Genomic DNA, 7174 nt, shown 5'->3' with positions numbered 1-7174 from the left:
CTTTTTTTTTTTTAACCAAAAAAAAAAAAAAAAAGAATTAAATGACTTACCTTCCTATTTCCCCATTTTCCCTAATTAGTTGCAAGCTTAACATAAATTTGTGTGGGCTGAACTTTGGGGACAGATTTGCATTAATTACAACACATTTTCTGTTTGGAACCTTGTCAGATATATAAGGTCTCAACTCTATGTCTAAAATTTATTTTCTATGTACAATACTTGATATCCACAGAAGGAAAAACAATCATATATCTGGGTTGCGGGTTCAATCACCAATTGGGGGTAGAGGGTGTGGGAGGCAGCCTATTGATATTTTATTTTTTTTATTGATATCAGAGAGGAAGGAAGAGAGGGATAGAAACATCAATGATGAAATAAAATCACTGATTGGCTGCCTCCTTCACACCCCCTACTGGGGATCGTGCCCACAACACAGGCATGTGCTCTTTGCTGGAATTGAACTTGGGACCCTTCAGTCGCAGGCCGACACTTTATCCACTGAGCCAAACCAGCTAGGACTCTATTGATATTTGTCTCATATCAATGTTTCTGGTTTTTTCTCTCCCCCCTCCCCCACCTCTCTCTCTCTCTCTCTCAAAAAATTAAACATAGAATTATCCTATGAGCCAGCAATTCCAGTTCTGGGTATATACCGAAAAGCAGGACTCAAAAAGATACTTGTACAACATGTTCATATCAACATTATTTACTATGAACCAAAAGGTGGAAACAGCCCAAGTGTCTATCAATGGATGAACAGGTAAATAAAATGTAGTACATACACATGTGGAATATTATACAGCCTTGAAAAGGAGGGAAGTTCTGACATATGCTACAACATGCATGAGCCTTGAAGGCATTATGCTAGGTGAAGTAAGCCAGACACAGAAGGACAGATACTGTGATTCCACTCATGTGAGGTCTTAGAGCAGCTAAATTCGTAGAGACAGAAAGTGGAATAGCACTTTCCAGGGCTCCAGGACACATAGGGAGCTACCATTTAATGGTATAACGTTTCAGTTTTCAAGACGGAAACAGTTCTTGAGATGGACGGTGGTGAGGGTGCACCAGAATTGAATGTACTTAATGACACTGAAGTGTACGTTAGACAATGGTTACGATGGTAAATTTTATGTTATGTACATGAATTATTCATGTTTTGAATTTTCTACACTTTATAATGCTTTGACATCTTGGGGCCTCGGGGACAGGGAGAGACTGCCCCTCCCAAGGTTAACTAACTTCTAGGGATAGTAAAAGAGTTGTATGGAATATGCACACCAACCAGTCCTCTATCCTAATCATCCTAGGACGAGGGACCAGACAACTAGAGACCACCCCTATAGCCCAGAGCCACCCGAATTATTCAGACTATCCTAGCCCAAACCTGCTCAACTGCTTGCCTTGCCTTCCCCATTCCTGTTCTCAGAAGCCATAATAATGGCGGTTACAACACGCTTTCCCCTCACTCTCTCCACCTGCGACCAACTCAGGGTTCTCTCCTGTGGCCCTGAGTTTCCCCCTCCCCCTGGGAACTGAGAGTAATCAACCATCTTTTCAGTGGCCTTACCATACATGAATAAAACCAAAATCCTGGGAATATTTTACAATAATATATTTTAGCCCAATTTAAAACAGATAAATAGCCCTGGCTGGTTTGGCTCAGTGGATAGAGTGTCAGCCTGCAGACTGAAGGGTCCCAGGTTCGATTCTGGTCAAGGGCACATGCCTAGGTTGCGGGATTGATCCCCAGGAGGGGGACGTGCAGGAGGCAGCCAATCAATGATTCTCTCTCATCATTGATGTTTCTATCTCTTTCCCTCTCTCTTCCTCTCTGAAATCAATAAAGATATGTATTTTTTTTTTAAAGATAAATAGCCCTGACTGGTTTGGCTCAGTGGATAGAGCGTCAGCCTACGGACTGAAGGGTCCCGGGTTCGATTCCAGTCGGGGGCGTGTACCTTGGTTGCAGGCACATCCCCAGTAGGGGGTGTGCAGGAGGCAGCTGATGGATGTTTCTCTCTTATCAATGTTTCTGGCTCTCTATCCCTCTCCCTTCCTCTCTGTAAAAAATCAATAAAATATTTTTTTTTAAAAAAAAAGATAAATAATTTTTAAAGACTATTACAAAAGCACAGATCTAAGTCAAATATGGTACATCTCTGCTCCTGGAGTTTAACATAGTAGTTAAGAGTGTAGATTCAGAGGTTGAATTTCCTGCACCCAAATGCTGGCTCCACCACTGACTAGCTTTGTGATGCTGGGCAAGTTCCATAGCCACTATCCCTTAGTTTTCTCATATGAAAAGTAGGGATAATATCAGAATGCCCCTCTTAGGACTCTGTGAGGATTAAGTGGGTTAAAACCAGGAAAGTGTTTAGGACAGTGCAGGTACTAGTATACAGTAAGCACTCTATAAATATTAACTATTACTGTTATGGAATCTGCAGTCATTTAAAAAGTGAGGACTATCTGTATGTGCTGACATGGAAATATATACCCAGGGGGGGCGCTGGAATTTCTTAGAGAGAGATATATAAGCAAATACTTTTTATGGAAAAAGTTATCCTAAATAATAAAGAGGTAATATGCAAATTAACCCTCATGCCTTCACAAGATGGCTGCCTACGACCAGGCCGGCAGGGGGGTTAGTGAGGAACAACCAAACGACTGAACAAGCAGGCTGCGTGGGGCAACCAGGCCGGCAGGGGGGGCAACCAGGCTGGCAGAGAGGGGGCAGTTGGAGGCGACCTGGCCAGCAGCGGAGGGGCAGTTAGGGGCAACCAGGCAGGCAGGCAGGTGAGCGATTAGGAGCCAGTGGTCCAGGATTGTGAGAGGGATGTCCGATTGCCGGTTTAGGCCCGATCCCACAGGCCAGGCTGAGGGACCCCACAGGGATCAGGCCTAAACTGGCGGTCGGACATCCCATCACAATCTGGGACTGCTGGCTTCTAACCTCACACCTGCCTGCCTGCCTGGTCGCCCCTAACTGCCCTCCCCTGCTAGCCTGATCTCACCGGACCTCTAGTACCATTATAACCAATGCTGCCCCGCCCCCCCCCCCAAAATATACAAGAAAATCTCAACAGTTTATTTGGGGGGAAAGGAAATAGAGATTTGAATGAGATGTGAGGGAAACTTTTAGTTTTTTTTATTCAATACCTCCTATACTACTTGAAGTTTTTACCATGTTCATTCACACCTATAAACACAGACGTTTAATTTTTTGGGAGGGGGAAGTATCTCTCATTGCTCTCTACTGCCACCTAGGGGGTTCTGGGGACATTGCCTGTCAGATCACAATCATTGGTGTTAACCTTATTCACTTTTTTTTTTAATCCTCACCCAAGGATATTTTTCCATTGATTTTTTTAGAGAGAGTGGAAGAGAGAGGGAAAGACAGAGAGAAATATCGATGTAAGAGAAACACATCAATTGGTTGCCTCCTCCACGAGCCCCGACCAGGGCCCAGGCTGGGGGGAGGAGCCTGCAATCGAGGTATGTGCCCTTGACCAGAATCCAACCCAGGACCCTTCAGTCCACAGGCCCACTCTATCCACTGAGCCAAACCTAGGGCCTTATCACTATTTAATAAGTGATCCCACCTTCTTGAGTTAGTATCTTACAACAAACAATTCATGACCTCAAACTTTCAGTTTTTAATTAGGTTGGTAACCATCAGACACATGGGCCCATAGCTATAAAACTCAATAGATTTTAAAACAAAATACTGGTTTGATCTCCTTCACTGAGTGACCATTCCATCTTTATATTTATAATCTTGATCAGCCTCACCCATTGGCCTACCCCAAATAATCTCACCTCACCCCTTCCCCAATGATCTGTCCATGATGCCTACATTTCTAAATCAGCTAGCTGCCTGCATTCGAATACTGGTTCCATGACTTCCCAGCTCTGTGACCTTGAACAAGTCACTTCACCTCTCTGAGCTTCAGTTTCTTCATCACTAAAATACAAGTGATAATAATAGATCTCGTCCTACTGGTTTGGCTCAGTGGATAGAGCGTCAGCCTGCAGACCAAAGGGTCCCAGGTTCGATTCCAGTCGAGGGCATGTACCTTGGTTGCAGGTTCCTCCTCAGCCCTGGCCCTAGTGGGGGCTCAAGCAGGAAGCAACCAATCAATGTGTTTCTCTCACATCGATGTCTCTCCCTATCTTTCCCCCTCTCTTCCACTCTCCTTAGAAATCAATGGAAAAGTATCCTCGGGTGAGGATTAACAAAAAAATAATAAAAAATAATAGATCTCTTACAGGACTCTTGGGGATTACAAGTTGATATATCAAGCACAATGCCAGGTGCATAACAGGGCTTGATAAACAAATTTCACTGTTAACACCTACAGTCTTCAAATCTCAACTTAATTGTCTCTTCCTCCAGGAAGCCTTCCCTGACCTCCTAACTGGGTCATGTTGTCACCGATGACTGTTGGATGTTTGTTTGATTAATGCATCTCTTCCCGGCTGGATCATCAGCACTAAGAGCACAGAGCGTGGGTCTGCTTTGCCCACCATCAATCGCCAGGTCTACCACAGTGCCTGGTGGATAGTGGTTATGCCATACATGGGAACTGATAAAGAAATGAGTCAGGAAACTGAAGGCCTCTCAAAAATTAAATGTTAACCAGAACAAGTGTCATGAGCCCAGGTTCTGATGGGCTGGGTGACCTGTAAAGGGGTCATCCTGCATGACAGCTCGCATAAAATGAACTGGAAAAGGGATAAACTATACACCTCAGCCACTTCTCCTAGGACCAGCCCAATGTATTATTTTACATCAAGGTGAGGGCCCCTGGTAGTCCTCGCGGCGTACTCATACAAATGAGAAGGTGCCCATTCCTCCAGGCAGGCGGAATCTCAGGACCTACTTGTCTCCTCAGGTGGGCAGCCCTGCCCAGGGCACACTGCACGGCCCGGCCCCTGGGCTCTCACTGGATGAAAACCACAGACACCACTTATCGTATCTGAGCCAGAGCACAGGTCCTGAAACTTTCCCCAGGCACGAGCGACTGCATAGCGAGATTAGGGGTCCACTGCTCACGTGTTCTTCCTTATCTCGCAAGTTGTTTTGGAGAGAACCCAGAGCTCACCGTCTTCGTGTCCAAGGCTCCCTCACTGACTATCGTGAGCAAGAAGAACAGCTCGAGGAATGACGCCGGGTACCGCCAGCCGGCCCGAGTCCCTCCCGCTCCCGGAGAAGCCCCTGCCTCCCTGTGCTACTGCCTTTCTGTGTGCCTGTGTCCACCTCTCCTCTATGGATGCCTTTGGGGCTGGAACCATGTCTTATGTATTTTGTCTTTTAAAAATCCCCTTTAAATGACAAAAGTAGTACATCCTTGAGGTAGGAAAAAATTCAAACAATAAACTAAAGAGCTGAAAGTCCTCTTCCTATCTGCTCCTTTTTTCAATCCCACTCCTATTCCCAGAGAAGACCATATTTTTAAAATATATATATTTTATTGACTTTTTGCAGAGAGGAGGGGAGAGGGATAGAGAGTTAGAAACATCGATGAGAGAGAAACATCGATCAGCTGCCTCCTGCACACCTCCTACTGGGGATGTGCCCGCAACCAAGGTACATGCCCTTTATGGAATCGAACCCGGGACCCTTCAGTCTGCAGGCCGACACTCTATCCACTGAGCCAGACCGGTTAGGGCAGAAAACCATATTAATAGCATGTTGTGTATCTTTCCAGGACCTTCCATTTGCAAGCCTAATGGTGCCAGCAAACATGCTAATGTTTATTAAATGTTTACCAAGAGTCAGGTGCTATTGCTCGGCACTTTTTGTGCATGTCCTCAATTAATTCACAGAACAAGCCTACAAGGTAAGTGTTATTTTTGTTCCCTATTTCACAAAAGAGAAAACCAAGGTGACAGTTACCAGGTGGTGAAGCCGCATTTGAACCCGGGCAGGCTGACTTCCGAGCTCACACTCTTAACCTCTACTGTTCTGCCATTTGCTTTGGGGACCTGGGACGTCACAGACACTTCTCCGTGGTTACCTGTGTGCTTCTCCTTCCTCCTTCTGAAAGGCTGCCCCGTCGTCCATAAAGTGAGTGTATTTAATTCATTTAGCCATTCTCCTATTGACAAACTTTGCAGCATCTTCCAGTTTTTCATTTCCTTATTTCCTCAAACCAAAGATTCCACTGACTGTATGAAGCACCCAGTTTCACAGAGATTAAAATGTGCCTCTCAGAATTAATATATTATGGCATTAGAGACAGTGCTGCAAAGAACATGCTTGCATACAATTTTCAGGTGTGGATTTCTGTAGAAGTTTCTAGAAGCAAAACCGTGCACCAAAATGAAGGTGCATTTTTTTTTTTTTATATATAGATATGGTCGCGTTCCCCTCCAGGAGAACATAATCACCCGTGTCTCCAATGTACCCAGCAAAATGGCTGGCCCTTGGTAGGTACTTAGTAAATGTTTGTTCAGCGGACAAAACGCATGACCAGGCCCTGCAATGGGAAGTGTTTTGCGACACTTACATGCAAAATCAGAAACAAAACCCACACACGACAAGGAAACCACGACAGGGCCAACCATGAGACGAGAACGTTTTGGTGCCGCATGTGGACACACTGGTGGCTGAAGCGCTGGCCGCAGTGAGTGACGCGCTAATAAAGGCACTTCATGCAGGACGCTGTGTCCAAAGCGGCTGCAACATTATCTACCCAAAGGCTGTGCACTCGGTTTAAAAACAGCACCTGAAAGCGCCAGCATTTACAACCCCCCGGTACCAGACGTGAGAAATTTCCAGAAATCTTACGGCCTGTCATTTTACTCAAGCATCTGCACGGCTACCTGCACCAGCACCGCCTGGGGCACTTATTGAAACGCACACCCCCCTCCAGAGCTTCGAGGAACCGTCATTTCCGAGGACTCGGGCCGGGAATCTGCATTTTCATCGCTTGGCCCTCACGGTGACGCTCAGGCGCTCAAAGGCGTGAGAGCTAGCGCACCGCGGGGCTCTAAGGGGCCGCTTATTTAGACTTTCCTTTAACACGAGCCCTTTGGCTGGAGAGGGTGGAATCACCCGGAAGTGAGCAAAAATACCCCAAATCTCTAATGGAATCACTCACCACCGCGCAGGGAGCGCGGGACAGAAAGTCTCGCGCTGCTGCGCCCCCTGCCGTCCCTCCCCAGC

At 46.0% G+C, this 7174-nt stretch overlaps 1 long non-coding RNA gene across 1 annotated transcript in view; it reads right to left on the bottom strand.

Annotated features, from left to right (window-relative positions):
* LOC106725687 overlaps positions 1-7168 on the bottom strand; it is a 70086-nt gene extending 62918 nt beyond the window's left edge. Inside the window, exon 1 of the long non-coding RNA XR_001361614.1 lies at positions 7110-7168. This is a non-coding gene — a long non-coding RNA (uncharacterized LOC106725687). The remainder of the gene's footprint in view (positions 1-7109) is intronic.
* Positions 7169-7174: the final 6 nt, after the last annotated feature.

This window comes from Myotis brandtii, unplaced genomic scaffold, assembly GCF_000412655.1.
Source record: "Myotis brandtii unplaced genomic scaffold, ASM41265v1 scaffold181, whole genome shotgun sequence".
Taxonomy (NCBI): Eukaryota; Metazoa; Chordata; class Mammalia; order Chiroptera; family Vespertilionidae; genus Myotis; species Myotis brandtii.
Note: the sequence above shows the minus strand (reverse complement) of the source record. Positions and strands in the feature narration are given on the sequence as shown.